This window comes from Bubalus kerabau, chromosome 3 (genome assembly GCF_029407905.1).
Source record: "Bubalus kerabau isolate K-KA32 ecotype Philippines breed swamp buffalo chromosome 3, PCC_UOA_SB_1v2, whole genome shotgun sequence".
Lineage (NCBI taxonomy): Eukaryota > Metazoa > Chordata > Mammalia > Artiodactyla > Bovidae > Bubalus > Bubalus kerabau.
Window position 1 is genome coordinate 185,134,891 of NC_073626.1, and position 19,490 is coordinate 185,154,380.

Below are 19,490 nucleotides of genomic sequence, written 5' to 3' on the forward strand. Positions count from 1 at the left end.
AAAGTCAAGTGGGCCTTAGGAAACATCACTATAAACAAAGTTAGTGGAGATGATGGAATTCCAGCTGAGCTATTTCAAATCCTAAAAGATGATGCTGTTAAAGTGCTACCCTCAATATGCCAGCAAATTTGGAAAACTCAGCAGTGGCCACAGGACTGGAAAAGATCAGTTTTCATTCCAATCCCAAAGAAGGGCAATGCCAAAGAATGTTCAGACTACCACACAATTGCACTCATCACATATGCTAGCAAAGTCATGCTCAAAATCCTTCAAGCTAGGCTTCAGCAGTATGTGAACCGAGAACTTCCAGATGTTCAAGCTGGATTTAGAAAAGGCAGAGGAACCGGAGACCAAATTGCCAACATCCATTGAACCATAGAAAAAGCTAGAGAATTCCAGAAAAACATCTACTTCTGCTTCATTGACTATGCTAAAGCCTTTGACTATGTAGATCACAACAAACTGTGGAAAATTCTTCAAGAGTTAGGAATACAAAATCATCTCACCCACCTCCTCTGACACCTGTATGCAGGTCAAGAAGCAACAGTTAGAACTGGACATGGAACGATGGACTGGTTCCAAACTAGGAAAGGAGTACTCAAGGCTGTATATTGTCACTCTGCTTGTTTAACTTACATGCAGAGTACATCATGTGAAATGCCAAGCTGAATGAAGCTTAGCTGGAATCAAGATTGCCGGGAGAAATATCAATAACCTCAGATATGCAGATGACACCACCCTTATGGCAAAAGTGAAGAGGAACTAAAGAGCCTCTTGATGAAAGTGAAAGACAAGAGTGAAAAAGCTGACTTAAAACTCAACATTCAAAAAATGAAGAGCATGGCATCTGGTCCCATCACTTCATGGCAAATAGATGGGTAACAATGGAAACAGTGACAGACTTTATTTTCTTGGGCCTCAAATTCACTGCAGATGGTGACTGCAGCCATGAAATTAAAAGACACTTGCTCCTTGGAACAAAAACTATGACAAACCTCTCTCTCTCTCTTTAGTCCCTAAGTCATGTCCAACTCTTTGTAGCCCACACAGTCTCCTGAAAGCCCTGAAATGTGAGTCGCTCAGTCGTGTCCAACTCTTTACGACCCCATGGACTATAGCCCACCAGGCTCCTCTATCCATGGGATTCTCCAAGCAAGATACTGGAGTGGGTTGCCATTTCCTTTTCCAGGGGATTGTCCCGACCCAGGAATCAAACCCGGGTCTCCTGGATTGCAGGCATATTCAACTGAGTTATGGGGGAAGCCCATGACAAACCTAGACAGTGTATTAAAAAAGCAAAGACAATACTTTTCCAACAAAGGTCCATCTAGTCGAAGCTATGATTTTTTCCAGTAGTCAGGTGGTGGTGGTGGTTTAGTCGCTCAGTCGTGTTTGACTCTTGCAACTCTGTGGACTGTAGTCTGCCAGGCTCCTCCATCTATGGAATTCTCCAGGTAAGAATACTGGAGTGGGTTGCCATTTCCTTCTTCAGGGAAGCTTCCCAACCCAAGAATCGAACCCAGGTTTCCTGCTTTGCAGGCAGATTCTTTACCAACTGTGCTATCAGGGAAGCCCCTACAAACTGTGGACATGAGGCGAACTAGAAATATCTCTCTAAACTGGCTATGACATGAAAAGAAAGAAGCCATCCATTAAAACGAGGACAGGAGGCTGCACTGAGCCCAAGGCCAGTTGTCAGGAGATGAACAGCCATAGGACACTTGTAAACACAAAAATGTGGCAAAGTCTCCACTCATTTGTTGTTGTTCAGCTGCTCAGTCATGTCTGACTCTTTGGCACTCCATGGACTGCAGCACACCAGGCTTTCCTGTCCTTCACCATCTCCTGGAGCTTGCTCAAACTCACGTCCATTGAGTCGGTGATGCCATCCAACCATCTCACCCCCTGTCGTCCCCTTCTCCTCCTGCCTTCAATCTTTCCCCTCATCAGGGTCTTTTCTAATGAGTTGGCTCCTCGCATCAGGTAGCCAAAGTATTGGAGCTTCAGCTTCAGCATCAGTCCTTGTAATGAATATTCAGGACTGATTTCCTTAGGATGGACTGGTTGGATCTCCTTGCAGTCCAAAGGACTCTCAAGAGTCTTATCTAACACCACAGTTCAAAAGCATTAATTCTTCGGCGATCAGCTTTCATTATAGTCCAACTCTCACATCCATACGTTCCCTGGTGGTCCAGTGGTTAGGAGTTGGTGCTTTCAACCAGGGCCTGGGTACAATATCAGGTTGGGGAACTAAGACCTGCAAGTCATGTGGCATAGTCCCCCCCAAAATCATCTCAGACAAAGATTGCTTCATGGAATGTGCTTAGGAGGGACCTGAGGAGTCTTCAGTTTTATCTCCCGCTAAGTCCCCCGCCCGCTGGCCTGTGCTTACACGAAACATAGCTGAGCGTGGAGAATTCCACTTTTTGGCTGGAATCCTGGGCTTACTGTCAACTTGGACCACAGGCCTCAGGTCTAAATTGCCTAGTTTTTCTTTCTCTCCCTTCAACCTGTCCAATTTCAAAGGAGTCACGCATGTCTCTTTCTTGTAGGAATTTATTAATGACTGCGAGAAATGAGCAACCTCCAAAATCCTGAGATTTTCCCACGAGTTTCATAAAAGAGCAGCCTCGGAGGTCCCTGGTTTGAATTCCAAGACTCCGACCACACTGACTCCTTCACCACCAGCTATTTTAGAATAACCAACTTCCCAGCCAAAAATCCCTGTTCCACATGTGCTGTGTTGCCCTCCTCCACCCTGCAAGTTCTGCACTGGAGCATCTGTGATTTGCAGCATCCTACCTCAGGTCCCCGTTTGCTCATCAGTTAAGTTGTAAATATAAAAATCTGGGCTTCCCAAGTGGTACTAGTGGTAAAGAACCTGCCTGTCAGTGCAGGAGACATAAGAGGCATGGGTTCTATCCCTGGGTCAAGAAGGTTCCCCTGGAGGAGGGCATGGCAACCCACTCCAGTATTCTTGCCTGGAGAATCCCATGGACAGAGAAGCCTGGCAGGCTACAGTTCATAGGGTCACACAGAGTCAGACACGACTGTAGCAACTTAGCACACACACACACAAATAACAAAATCTAATCTGTCGAACTTAAAAAAAATTTTTTTTAATTTATTTATTACTTATTTTTGACTGCACTGTGTCTTCATTGCTGCTCGCAGGCTTCTCTTCTAGTTGTGTCTAGCAGGGGCTACTCTCGAGTTGCGATGCATGGTTGCAATACTCTATAGTTGCGAGGTATCTAGTTGCGATACAACTTCTCCTTGTGGCTTCTTTTGTTGAAGAGCACAGACTCTAGAGCATGTGGGCTTCAGTAGTTGTGCCACACTGGCTTAGTTGCCCCGCGGCACGTGGAATCTTTCTGGACCAGGGATCAAACCCCTGTCCTCTGCACTGGCAGGCGGATTCTTAACCACTGGACTGCTAGGGAAGTCCTCAAACCAGTTTTGAAACTAAAGGAAATTTATTGGCTAATGAAACAGGCAAGTCTACACGTGGGAGAGGCTTTTATCCTTGGTGGCTCAGTGATGTCCTAGGGCCTGATTTCTCTCTCTCTTCATTTCTCAACTCCTTTTGGCCCCGTTTGCATCCAGGGGAAGGTTCCCAGATGATCACCTGCAATATATCATCAAAAACATGGAAATCTGTTTCCCCAAACACACACAAGTCTTGGAATTGTCTCATGGACCAAACCTCCACTGTTGTTGAGTCCCTAAATCGTGTCTGACTCTTTTGCAACCCCATGGACAGAGCTCACCAGGCTCCTCTGTCCTCCACTCTCTCCCAGAGTTTGCCTGATTTCATGTCCCTTGAGCTGGTGATGAATCTAACCATCTCATCCTCTGCCACCCACTTCTCCTTGCAATGGCAAAGGGCCTTTCTTAACTCAACGCAGTGTTGAGCCATACGGTGCTGGGCCACCCAGGATGGACAGGTCACGGGAAGAGTTCTGACAGATGAGGGCTACTGGAGAAGGAAATGGCAACGCACTGCAGTATTTCTGCATGGAGAGCCCCTTGTATAGTATGAAAAGGCAAGCCTCCTTCATGAGCTCCCTAAACCAACCACCCCAGATCAGATCAGATCAGTTGCTCAGTTGTGTCCTACTCTTCCCGACCCCATGAATCACAGCACACCAGGCCTCCCTGTCCATCACCAACTCCCGGAGTTCACTCAGACTCACGTCCATCGAATCAGTGATGCCATCCAGCCATCTCATCCTCTGTCGTCCTCTTCTCCTCCTGCCCCCAATCCCTCCCAGCATCAGAGTCTTTTCCAATGAGTCAACTCTTCACATGAGGTGGCCAAAGTACTAGAGTTTCAGCTTTAGCATCATTCCTTCCAAAGAAATCCCAGGGCTGATCTCCTTCAGAATGGACTGGTTGGATCTCCTTGCAGTCCAAGGGACTCTCAAGAGTCTTCTCCAACACCACAGTTCATTCTTCGGCCCTCAGCCTTCTTCACAGTCCAACTCTCACATCCATACGTGACCACAGGAAACACCATAGCCTTGACTAGACTAACCTTTGTTGGCAAAGTAATGTCTCTGCTTTTGAATATGCTATCTAGGTTGCTCATAACCTTCCTTCCAAGGAGTAAGAGTCTTTTAATTTCATGGCTGCAGTCACCATCTGTAGTGATTTTGGAGCCCAGAAAAATCAAGTCTGACACTGTTTCCACTGTTTCCCCATCTATTTCCCATCAAGTGATGGGACCGGATGCCATGATCTTCGTTTTCTGAATGTTGAGCTTTAAGCCAACTTTTTCACTCTCCACTTTCACTTTCATCAAGAGGCTTTTGAGTTCCTCTTCACTTTCTGCCATAAGGGTGGTGTCATCTGCATATCTGAGGTGATTGATATTTCTCCCGGCAATCTTGATTCCAGCTTGTGTTTCTTCCAGTCCAGCGTTTCTCATGATGTACTCTGCATATAAGTAAATAAACAGGGTGACAATATACAGCCTTGACAAACTCCTTTTCCTATTTGGGACCAGTCTGTTGTTCCATGTCCAGTTCTAACTGTTGCTTCCTGACCTGCATACAGATTTCTCAAGAGGCAGATCAGGTGGTCTGGTATTCCCATCTCTTTCAGAATTTTCCACAATTTTAAGCCAATCCAGGCCCACCTGTAGAGACAGGATAAGGTCCCAGCCTACCCACCCTGCTCGGAAAGGCCAGGAGGGGGTGGGTGACGGGGAGGTAAGTCACAAATGTCTCCCCCACGTGGTTCTAGGACTTAGGCGAGTACTCACACACTTGCATTTATGGGCTCTATACTTGGCACTTTGGAATAAATAATAATAAAAATATTTTATAGGTATGTTTTTAAAGATATAAATCATCTCGGTTCACAGTAGAAACTCTGAATCCAAAAAAGAAAAAGTAAATTAAAATATCCTGTAGTTTTATCACACAGAGCGAATCCATTTAACACTTTGGTATTTCTCTTTCACAATTTACTTATTTTGTAAAAAATTATTTGTTTTAGTTGACTTCTCCAGGTGTTAGTGTTGGCACATAGGATCTTTAGTTGAGGCATGTGGGGGTCTCAGCTCCCTGACCAGGGGTCAAACCTGGGCCAAATTTGTACCAAATAAGAAATATACTGGGCCCTGGCAGTGAAAGCCCAGAATCCTAACCACTCGGCCACCAGGAAACTATTTTTCCCAACTTAAAAGCAAAACAGGGCTTCCTTGGTGGTCCAGTGGTTAAGAATCCACCTGCCAAGGCAGGAGTCATGGTTCGATCCCTGGTCTGGGAAGATCCCACCTGCCGCAGAGCAGCCAAACCCGTCCTCCACAACAAGAGAAGCCACTGCAGTGAGAAAGCCGAGAGCCACAGGAAGAGCAGCCTCCACTCTCTAAGCCCGTGGGCAGCAACCAAGACCCGTGCAGCCAAAAATAAATAGAATCAATAAACCATTTTTTTTTAAAGCAAGACAAAATAAAACAAAAACTCAAATAAGGGGATCACAGGAGGTGTATGAAACAGCCTACATTCAGGTAAGATTTTTCCCAGTGGCTCAAAGCGTCTGCCTCCAATGCGGGAGACCTGGGTTCGATCCCTGGGTCGGGAAGATCCCCTGGGGAAGGAAATGGCAACCACTCCAGTATCCTTGCCTGGAGAATCCCATGGACGGAGGAGCCTGGTGGGCTACAGTCCATGGGGTCGCACAGGGTTGGACACGACTGAGCGACTTCACTTTCAGTGATGTATTCAGGACGTGGCTTCTCTCCCTTATGGAGGAAAGCCCAAAGACCCTGTTTCTCTGGCTTAATACATACACATTTTTACAATCCCATCCAGGGTTTGCAGCCCTCTGGATGTATTATCCTATTTTCTCCTCTGGGTGGGGTTATTATGAGCCCCATTTTACAGACAGAAAATCAGTGGCTTGGCGGTCAAGTCAGGAGGCCAGCGTGCAGTTCCCAGCCCAGGCCCCTAGCCGTGGTGGCTGACAGTCTCCGAGTAGAGACAGGATGCGCGGCTGGTCATGAAGGAAGCACCCCAAAAGCGATTCTGGAAGGGGAGTGACCACATGCTGCACCTTCCCAACAGTCTCGTCCCCTTTCCAGCCTCTTCCGAGGTTGCAGAGGTCTCTGAGCACTCGGAGGAAGGAAGACCAGTGGGTTTAATGTTTACCCGCCCCGAAGTGCAGTGTCATGGAAACCCGGGGACTCTGGACTTTCCCTCCACTTCTGGGGGTGGGGGTGGACAGGGCAAGGGGTCAGAGTGCAATCCCTCCACCTCAGATGCCAGCTCCTCCCGCTTGCGTTTTCTGTGTGGATGCAGGGCTGGAGTGAGCATACGATTGGGAGGGGTGTGCTCAGAAGGCCCCCAGATAAGCCCCCACCTCCCAGCGGTCTCAACTGAAAACTGTCATAATGGACAGCGGCCCAGACTCTGAAGCCCGCTCCACGGGCTTCCCTGGTGGCTCCGTGGTAAAGACCATCTGCCAAGGCAGGAGACACGGGCTTGATCCCTGATCTGGGAGCAACGAAAACCCTGCCTCACAACTGTTGAGCCTGTGCTCTAAAGCCCGGGAGCCACAACTACGGAAGCCCGTGTCCCAGAGCCCCTGCTGCACCCCCAGCGGAGCCACCGCAGAGAGAAGCCTGCGCACCGCAAGAGAGCAGCCCACACTCCCGCAGCGAGAGAAAACCCACGACGCGATGGAGACCGACAGCCGCCAAAACGAAATCTTGCTCCAGGCCGATGTATGGCAAAACCCACTACAATATTAAAGTAATTAACCTCCAATTAAAATAAATTAGTTAATTAAAAAAAATAAAACAGACTTATGATTACCAGGAGGTGAGGTGGAGGAAGGGATAAATTGGGAGATGGGGATTGACATATACACAGTACTTTACATCAGCTTGGCCAAAACATTCATTTGGGGTTTTCCATTAGATGTTATGGAGAAATCCAAACGAACCTTCTGGCTAACCCAATATATAAAATAGATAGCTAATAATGACCTACTGTATAGAATAGGGAGCTCTACTTAATACACTATAATGGCCTATATGGGGAAATAATCCAAAGAAAAAGAGTGGATATACGTGTGACTGACTCACTTTGCTGTACTGAAACTAACACAACATTGTAAATCAACTGTACGCCAATAAAAAATTTTTAAAGTGTTCCCAGGTATAGATCCTCAAAATAATGTAAAAATAAATATCAACTGATTAAAAAAAAAAAATCTTGCTCCACTAGCTGTGTTCGACCTTGAGCAAGTGAACTTATCTGTGCCTCAGTTTCTTTGACTATGAAATGGGAATAATAATACACAACCCCCACAGAGCTGTTGAGGGGTTTAAAATCCATATAAACCCCTGGGGAGAGTGGCACACAATAAACATTCAATAAGTATAATTATTATTTTATTGTACATGTATTAATGAGTGTTCTACTTGCCGGTAATAGAAAACCACTCCTGCTGGATGAACAGAAGAGAGGCATTTATTAAAGGGAAGATTGTCCATGACAGCCAAGGGCAGGGAGGCAGTCGGTGTTCCAGAAGCGACTGGAAGCAGAGATTTTTTTTTTCCCCCTCAGGGAAGATGTTCAAAAGCTTTTGTATTCCTACTGAAATAGAGCTGCTGCACAATATAAGTCTCAGATGTACAATAAAGCGAGTCACAATTGTTAAGTGTTTTACTGCATTTATAGTTATTGTCAAATATTGGTCATAGTCATTGTGCTGCACAGTATAGGCTTGTGCTTTATAGATAGTTGTTCGCACCTTTTAATTCACTCCCCCTTTCTTGCTCCTTCCTGCTTCCCTGTCCCCTCTGGGAACCACGAGTTTCTTCTGTATATTGGTGAGTCGGTTTCTCTTTTGTTATATTCACTAATTTATTTTTTAGATTCCACATATAAGGGATATCAAACAGTACTTTTCTTTCTCTGTCTGACTTGTTTCACTAAGCTTAAGACCCTCCAAGTCCGTCCATGTTGTTGCAATGGTAAAATATCATTATTTTTTTATGGTCGAGTGGTATTCCATTGTATATACACACCACATCTTTATCCAGTCATCTGCTGATGGACACTTAGGTTGCTCTGTTGTAAACAATGCTGCTATAAACATTAGGTGCTTGTATCTGTTTTGCTGAAAGTTTCACTTTCATTTCAGGTTCGAAGGATTTGTATACAAAAGAAACCACTTGTTACACACAGATAGACAACTTTAATATTTAATAAAGGATTGTTTAACTTAATTTCAATATGCAGTCATTAAAAGAAAAGGGAAATAGAAACAATAGAGAAGAGGAACAGCACATACATCACCAAATTGGGTCGACCAACATCCAGAACTAAACAGAATGATGGGAAGTCCCGAGTCACAGCCATGTGGAGTCCCCGTCGGGAAGGTCCCAGGCAGTGCGCTCACTCCACAGCTAAGACTTCAAATTGCAGTTTTGGGGGTTCCCACGTAAGACCCCAGGCTGCAAACTGATATCATCACCAGTTTTTGTGCAAAAATGCAGCTCTGGTTTTTCTTCAACACTTTTACAAGGCTGTTTGTTTCATCTTGTGAGATTCGTTGTCGTTGTTCAGTCGCTAAGTTGTGTCGGATTCTTTGTGACTCCGTGAACTGCAGCACACCAGGCTTCCCTGTCCGTCACCATCTCCACGTCCACTGAGTCAGTGATGCCATCCAACCACACCATCTTCAGTCTCCCCTTCTCCTCCTGCCCTCAATCTTTCCCAGCATCAGGGTCTTTTTCAATTAGTCAACTCTTCCCTTCAGGTGGCCAAAGTATTGGAGCTTCAGCACCAGTCCTTCCAATGAATATTCAGGACTGATTTCCTTTAGGATTGACTGGTCGGATTTCCTTGCAGTCCAAGGGACTCTCGAGAGTCTTCTCCATTGCCGCAGTTCGAAAGCATCAATTCTTCGGTGTTCAGCTTTATGGTCCAACTCTCACATCCATACATGACCACTGGAAAAACCATAGCTTTGACTATATGGACCTTTATCAGCAAAATAATGTCTCTGCTTTTTAATACGTTGTCTAGGTTGGTCATAGCTTTTCTTCCAAGGAGCAAGCAACTTTTAATTTTATGGCTGCAGTCACCGTTTGCAGTGATTTTGGAGCCCAAGAAAATGAAGTCCAACCCTGTTTCTGCTTTTTCCCCATTTATTTACCATGAAGTGATGGGACTGGATGCCATGATCTTTGTTTTTTGAATGTTGATTTTTAAGCCAGCTTTTCCTTATTTAAAATTAATTAATTTATTTTAATTGGAAGATAATTACTTTACAATATTGTGGTGGTTTTTGCCACCACATCGATGTGAATCAGCCACAGGTGCACATGTGTCCCCCATCCTGAACCCCCTCCCACCTCTCTCCCCACCCCATCGCTCTGGGTTGTCCCAGAGCACCAACTTCGAGCACCCTGCTTCACTCATCGAACTTGCACTGATCTTCTATTTTGCATATGGCAACTTGCACATGTCATGTACATTGAAAACATACATGTCTCAATGCTCTTCTCTCATATCATCCCACCCTCACCTTCTCCCACATAGTCCAAAAGCCTGTTCTTTGGCTCTGTCTCTTTTGCTGTCTTGCATATAGGATTGTTGTTACCGTCTTTCTAGATTCTATATACATGCATTAACATACTGTATTGGTGTTTCTCTTTCTGACTTGCTTCACTCTGTATGATAGGCTCCAGTTTCATCACCTCATTTGAACTGACTCAAATGCGCTCTCTTTTTTAGCTGAGTGCTATTCCATTGTGTATATGTACCACCACTTCCTTATCCATCGATGCACATCTGGGTTGCTTCCGTGTCCTGGCTACTGTAAACCGTGCTGCAGTGAACACTGGGGTACCTGTGTCTCTTTCAGCTCTGGTTTCCTCGGTGTGTACGCCCAGCAGTGGGATTGCTGAGTCGTATGGCAGTTCTATTTCTAGTTTTTAAAGGAATTTCTACACTGTTCTCCATAGTGGCTGTGCCAGTTTGCATTCCCACCAACAGCATAAGAGGGTTCCCTTTTCTCCACACCCTCTCTAGCATTTTGTTTGTAGACTTTTTGATGGCAGCCATTCTGACCCGTGTGAGATGATACCTTATTGTGGTTTTGATTTACATTTCTCTAATAATGAGTCATGTTGAGCATCTTTTCATGTGTTTGTTAGCCATCTGTATGTCTCCTTTGGAGAAATGTCTGTTTAGTTCTTTGGCCCACTTTTTGATTGGGTTGTTCGTTTTTCTGGTATTGAGCTGCGTGAGTTGCTTGTATATTTTGGAGATTAGTTCTTTGTCAGTTGCTTCATTTGCTATTGTTTCCCCCCATTCTGAAGGCTGCCTTTTCACCTTGTTAAGCCAGCTTTTCTACTCTCCTCTTTCACCTTCATCAAGAGGCTGTTTAGTTCTTCTTCACTTTCTGTCATTAAAGTGGTATCATCTGTGAGTCATAGGATTTCCTTAAACCCTGGGGTGGTTGGCCAGGCCTCCAGGGGCTCAAGAATTCGGAGACCCACTCCCTTTCTTATCTAAAGTGCTGCATGACTAGCTGTGTTTGCAGGCAGGGATGGAGTCTGGGCAGTGTCCAGACAGTTCAGAAGGTCAAAGGTCTACTCTCCTGTTTCTGAAATCTGAACTGGACTATCTCCATTTTAATTTCCCTTCTTCTCTGTACGTGCGTGCTAAGTTGCTTCAGTCGTATCCTACTCTTTGTGACCCCATGGAGTATAGCCCACCAGGCTCTTCTATCTGTGGAATTCACCATGCAAGAATACTGGGGTGGGTTTCCACTCCCTTCTTCAGCGGACCTTCCTGACAAGGGGATCAAACCTTCATCTCTTGTGTCTCCTGCACTGCGAGCAGATTCTTTACTTCTGAGCCACTGGAACATTATCTTTTTGAATTAGTGTTTTCTTTTCTTTTTTTCTTTTTATTTTTTCCGGATATATACCGAGGAGTGAAATTTCTGAGTCATGTTGTAGTTGCTGTTTAGTCGCTAAGTTGTGTTTGACTCTTAACGACCTCATAGACTATAGAACACCAGGCTCCTCTGTCCTCCACTATCTCCCAGAGCTTGCTCAGGTTCGTGTCCATTGAGTCAGTGATGCTATCTAACCATCCATCCTCTGCCACTCCCTTCTGCTGTGGCCTTTAATCTTTCCTGGCATCCTGGTCTTTCCTAATGAGTTGGCTCTTCCCATCAGGTGGCCAAAGTACTGGAGCTTCAGCTTCAGCATCAGTCCTTCCAATGATTATTTAGGGTTGATTTCCTTTAGGATTGGCTGGTTTGATTTCCTTGGAGTCCAAAGGATTCTCAAGAATCTCCAGCACCACAATTTGAAAGCATCAATTCTTTGGTGCTCAGTCTTCTTTATGGTCCACCTCTCACACCCGTACATGACTACTGGAAAAACCAGAGCTTTGACTATATGGACCTTTGCCTGCAAAGTGATGTCTCTCCTTTTTAATATGCTGGCTAGGTTTGTCACAGCTTTCCTTCCAAGGAGCAAGCGTCTTTTATCTCATGGGTGCAGTCACCATCTGTAGTGATTTTGGAGCCCAAGAAAATAAAATCTGCCATTGCTTCTACTTCTGAGCCATAGAGCATTAGGTTGGTGCAAAAATAATTGTGGTTTTGCATTGTTGAAATTTGCTATTTTATATAGGAATACGTTCTGAAATAAATGTGGTTATGTTCTACATCATTTTAATGTGTGTTTCTTACTTTATGTCTTTTGCTAAGGACTTAACACTTGCTGTGCATTTTATGTTTATTTTAGGCTAGGGAAATGATGTTAGACAAAAAGCAAATTTGAGCAATTTTCTTATTAGAATTCAAAATGGGCTATAAAGCAGCAGAGATAAATTGTAACATCAACAACACACATGCCCCAGGAACTGCTAAGGAACGTACGGTGCAGTCGTGGCTCAAGAAGTTGTCTGAAGGAGATGAGAGCCTTGAAGATGAGAAGCGAAATGACCAGCCATCAGAAGTTGACAACGACCAGTTGAGAAGATCATCAAAGCTGCTGCTCTTACAACTACACGAGAAGTTGCCAAAGAACTCAACATCGACCATTCTACAGTCATTCAGCATTTGAAGCAAACTGGAAAAGTGAAATAGCTTGATAAGTGGGTATCCCATGAGCTGACTGCAAGTCAAAAAAAATCAGCATTTTGAAGTGTTGTCTTCTTTTATTGTATGCAACAAAAACAAACCATTTCTGGATCGGATTGTGACACGCAATGAACAGTGCATTTTATATGACAACCGGCAATGACCAGCTCAGTGGTTGGACCGAGAAGAAGCTCCAAAGCACTTCCCAAAGCCAAAGAAAGGTCATGGTCACTGTTTGATGGCCTGCTGCCGGTCTGATCCACTACAGCTTTCTGAATCCTGGCAAAACCATTACATTTGAGAAGTATGTCCAGCAAATGAATGAGATGCACTGAAAGTGTCAACTCTTGCAGCCAGCGCTGGCCAACAGAACGAGCCCAACTCTTTTCCACGACAGCGCCTGACTGCACGTGGCACAACCAGAGCTTCAGCAGTTGAACAAAGCGGGCTACGCAGCTATGCTTCATCCACCATATTCACCCGACTTCTTGCCAACAACTACCACTGCTTCACGCATCTTGACAACTTTTTGCAGGGACAATGCTTCCACCGCCAGCAGGAGGCAGAAAAGGGTGTGCAAGAGCCCCTCGAATCCCGAACCACAGACTTTTATGCTATAGGATCAAGCAAACTGATTTCTCATTGACAAAAATGTGTTAATTGTAAAGGCTCCTACTTTGGTTGATAAAGATGTGTTCGAGCCTAGTTACGATGATTTAAAATTCACAGTCCGAAACCGCAATTACTTTTTCACCAACCTAATAATTCTATTTTGAGTTTTTTGAGACACCTCCATACTGTTTTCCAAAGTGGCTGACTGGAAGCAGGGATTTGATCAGTCACCAGTCTTAGGCTTTCAGACCATTTTTAGACTTCATTTCTTCTCCCTGTGCTCGCTTCACTCTCCTCTCCCTGTAAGCCCACTCTCTATTCTTGCCAGTCTTTGCAGCAGGACCGGACCCCTTCTAGCAACCGCATTGGGGTGTGGCAGTGCCAGTGCCCAGGGGAAAACGGGATCGGTCCCCCTGGGCACATGTCCACTCCTGGTCCAGTCAGCTGTGGATGCTTGGTCACACAGGGCCTGCGCGGCAGCGCATAAGGAACTGAGGACTGGCTTGTGAGGGCGTCTGGACATGCAGCCGATGAAAGCCTGCCATTGCACTTTCTTCTGTTGCAAACCACCTTCACCCCGTGGTTCTCAGACTGAGAGGACAGCCTCTCGTCCTCACTGCTCTCCCGGAGAGGAGACGCGCTTACTGAGAGAGCCCGCCTGCAGCGCCGCCATCCCAGGCGAAGCCCTGCCCCGGCGCCTGTCACCCCAGGGAGCTGTCACAGCACAGCCCTTCACACACACACACACACACAATCACACACAGCCCTTCACTCACACACACACGCACAATCACACACAGCCCTTCACTCACACACACACAATCACACACAGCCCTTCACTCACACACACACAATCACACACAGCCCTTCACTCACACACACACGCACAATCACACACAGCCCTTCACTCACACACACACGCACAATCACACACAGCCCTTCACACACACACACACACAATCACACACATCCCTTCACTCACACACACACAATCACACACAGCCCTTCACACACACACACACAATCACACACAGCCCTTCACACACACACACACGCACAATCACACACAGCCCTTCACACACACACACACGCACAATCACACACAGCCCTTCACACACACACACACGCACAATCACACACAGCCCTTCACACACACACACACAATCACACACATCCCTTCACTCACACACACACAATCACACACAGCCCTTCACACACACACACACAATCACACACAGCCCTTCACACACACACACACGCACAATCACACACAGCCCTTCACACACACACACACACACAATCACACACAGCCCTTCACACACACACACACAATCACACACAGCCCTTCACACACACACACACGCACAATCACACACAGCCCTTCACACACACACACACGCACAATCACACACAGCCCTTCACACACACACACACAATCACACACAGCCCTTCACTCACACACGCACAATCACACACAGCCCTTCACACACACACACACAATCACACACAGCCCTTCACTCACACACACACAATCACACACAGCCCTTCACACACACACACACAATCACACACAGCCCTTCACTCACACACACAATCACACACAGCCCTTCACTCACACACACACAATCACACACAGCCCTTCACACACACACACAATCACACACAGCCCTTCACACACACACACACGCACAATCACACACAGCCCTTCACACACACACACACGCACAATCACACACAGCCCTTCTCTCACACACACACAATCACACACAGCCCTTCACACACACACACACAATCACACACAGCCCTTCACTCACACACACACAATCACACACAGCCCTTCACACACACACACACGCACAATCACACACAGCCCTTCACACACACACACACGCACAATCACACACAGCCCTTCTCTCACACACACACAATCACACACAGCCCTTCACACACACACGCACAATCACACACAGCCCTTCACACACACACACACAATCACACACAGCCCTTCACTCACACACGCACAATCACACACAGCCCTTCACACACACACACACACAATCACACACATCCCTTCACTCACACACACACAATCACACACAGCCCTTCACTCACACACACACGCACAATCACACACAGCCCTTCACTCACACACACACAATCACAACAGCCCTTCACACACACACACACGCACAATCACACACAGCCCTTCACACACACACACACACAATCACACACATCCCTTCACTCACACACACACAATCACACACAGCCCTTCACACACACACACACAATCACACACAGCCCTTCACACACACACACACGCACAATCACACACAGCCCTTCACACACACACACACGCACAATCACACACAGCCCTTCACACACACACACACGCACAATCACACACAGCCCTTCACACACACACACACAATCACACACAGCCCTTCACTCACACACGCACAATCACACACAGCCCTTCACACACACACACACAATCACACACAGCCCTTCACTCACACACACACAATCACACACAGCCCTTCACACACACACACACAATCACACACAGCCCTTCACTCACACACACAATCACACACAGCCCTTCACTCACACACACACAATCACACACAGCCCTTCACACACACACACAATCACACACAGCCCTTCACACACACACACACGCACAATCACACACAGCCCTTCACACACACACACACGCACAATCACACACAGCCCTTCTCTCACACACACACAATCACACACAGCCCTTCACACACACACACACAATCACACACAGCCCTTCACTCACACACACACAATCACACACAGCCCTTCACACACACACACACAATCACAACACAGCCTTTCACACACACACACAATCACACACAGCCCTTCACACACACACACACAATCACACACAGCCCTTCACTCACACACACACACAATCACACACAGCCCTTCACTCACACACACACACACAATCACACACAGCCCTTCACACACACACACACAATCACACACAGCCCTTCACACACACACACACAATCACACACAGCCCTTCACACACACACACACACACACAATCACACACAGCCCTTCACACACACACACACACAATCACAACACAGCCTTTCACACACACACACACACAATCACAACACAGCCTTTCACACACACACACAATCACACACAGCCCTTCACACACACACACACAATCACACACAGCCCTTCACTCACACACACACACACACAATCACACACAGCCCTTCACAATCACACACAGCCCTTCACACACACACACACAATCACACACAGCCCTTCACACACACACACACACACACAATCACACACAGCCCTTCACACACACACACACAATCACACACAGCCCTTCACTCACACACACACAATCACACACAGCCCTTCACGCACACACACACACACACAATCACACACAGCCCTTCACACACACACACACAATCACACACAGCCCTTCACACACACACACACACAATCACACACAGCCCTTCACACACACACACACACACACAATCACACACAGCCCTTCACACACACACACACACAATCACAACACAGCCTTTCACACACACACACAATCACACACAGCCCTTCACACACACACACACAATCACACACAGCCCTTCACTCACACACACACACACACAATCACACACAGCCCTTCACAATCACACACAGCCCTTCACACACACACACACAATCACACACAGCCCTTCACACACACACACACGCACAATCACACACAGCCCTTCACTCACACACACACAATCACACACAGCCCTTCACACACACACACACAATCACACACAGCCCTTCACTCACACACACACAATCACACACAGCCCTTCACACACACACACAATCACACACAGCCCTTCACTCACACACACACGCACAATCACACACAGCCCTTCACTCACACACACACACAATCACACACATCCCTTCACTCACACACACACACACACAATCACACACAGCCCTTCACAATCACACACATCCCTTCACTCACACACACACACAATCACACACAGCCCTTCACACACACACACACAATCACAACACAGCCTTTCACACACACACACAATCACACACAGCCCTTCACTCACACACACACACACAATCACACACAGCCCTTCACTCACACACACACAATCACACACAGCCCTTCACACACACACACAATCACACACAGCCCTTTTCACACACACACACACAATCACAACACAGCCCTTCACAATCACACACACACACAATAACAACACAGCCCTTCACACACAATCACACACAGTCCTTCACACACACATACACACACACACACTATCACAACACAGCCCTTCACAAACAATCACACACATCCCTTTACACACACACACTATCACAACACAGCCCTCACACATACACAAACACACACACAATCACACACATCCCTTCACACACACACAATCACAACGCAGCCCTTCACACACACATAAACACAATCACAACACAGCCCTTCTCACACACACACACAATAACAACACAGCCCTTCACACACAATCACACACAGCCCTTCACACACACACACACACACTATCACAACACAGACCTTCATTCACACACAGAATCACACACTATCACAACACAGCCCTTCACAATCACACACATCCCTTTACGCACACACACAATCACAACACAGCCCTTCACTCACACACACACACACAATCACAACACAGCCCTTCACACATACACAAACACACACACAATCACACACATCCCTTCACACACACAATCACAACGCAGCCTTCACACATACACACACAATCACAACACAGCCCTTCACACACACACAATCACATACGTCCCTTTACACACACACACACACAATCACCACACAGCCCTTCACACACACACACACACACAATCACACATATTCCTTCACACACACACACAATCACACATATCCCTTCACACACACACACACAATCATAACACAGCCCTTCACAAACAATCACACACACACACAATCACAACACAGCCCTTCACAAACAATCACACACATCCCTTCACACATACACATGCAATCACAACACAGCCCTTCACACACACACACACACACACACACTATCACAACACAGCCCTTCACACACACACAGAATCACACACATCCCTTCACACACACATAAACACACACTATCACAATACAGCCCTTTACAAACAATCACACACATCCCTTCACACACACAATCACAACACAGCCCTTCACACACACACGCACTACCCCAATACACCCCTTCACATACACACTAACACAACACATCCCTTCACACACACACACACACACAATCACAACACAGCCCTTCACACACACACACACACCCCCATATCCCTTCACACACATACACACACACTATCACAAAACATCCCTTTACACACACACTAGCCCAACACATCCTTTCACACACACACACGCACACCCACATACACTATCCCAACACATGCTTTCACACACACACACACACACATACACACACTCACACTCACATATCCCTCTGGACACAGCTGATTAGCTCAGATTTGGCCAATACCTAGACTTGTTCCGTGACTCCACGATCAATCAGAACCGCTAATGGGAGGGCAACAGTTGACCATGAGAGAGGAAAGCTCGGGTTCTCCTGGGATTTCCATGGGATCTGAGGAGGTGAGCGTGCCCACTGAATGAGGGGAGAAGGGAGCAGTTGATGAGAGATCAGAGAGGAACCCAGGTAAGAGACATGGACCCTAAGGCACCGGGCAGGTGACTTCAGTCTCCAACTTCCCAGTTCCCATGTCTCTCACCAGAGGGGCCTGGCTGTGGTTAGGTTGCCTTGTTTCCTGGGCCCATGGAGATCCCTGAAAATTCCAGTTACAGCCTCACAATTCCCTCCATCCAAATTTTTGTTTCAGGTCACCAAAAATGCCTTACTCAGAAAGATTAACTTCCTTATTTCTCCCTAAAATGAACCACAAATTATCCAACTTCCTTATTTCTCCAAGGAGAGAAGATGCAACCAGCCCACCCCCTTGTTCCTCCTACTTAAAGTGTCCTGGACCTGTGCGCCCGGAGAGTGTACCAGAAACATCCATTTAAGGACGCTTAGAACAATGGCTGGCACCACAGTGCTCTGCTTGTCCCAATGCCACCTGACCTCCCCCAGGAGGGAGGCGGCAGAAAGCAGCTTTCCTAAAACGGCCTG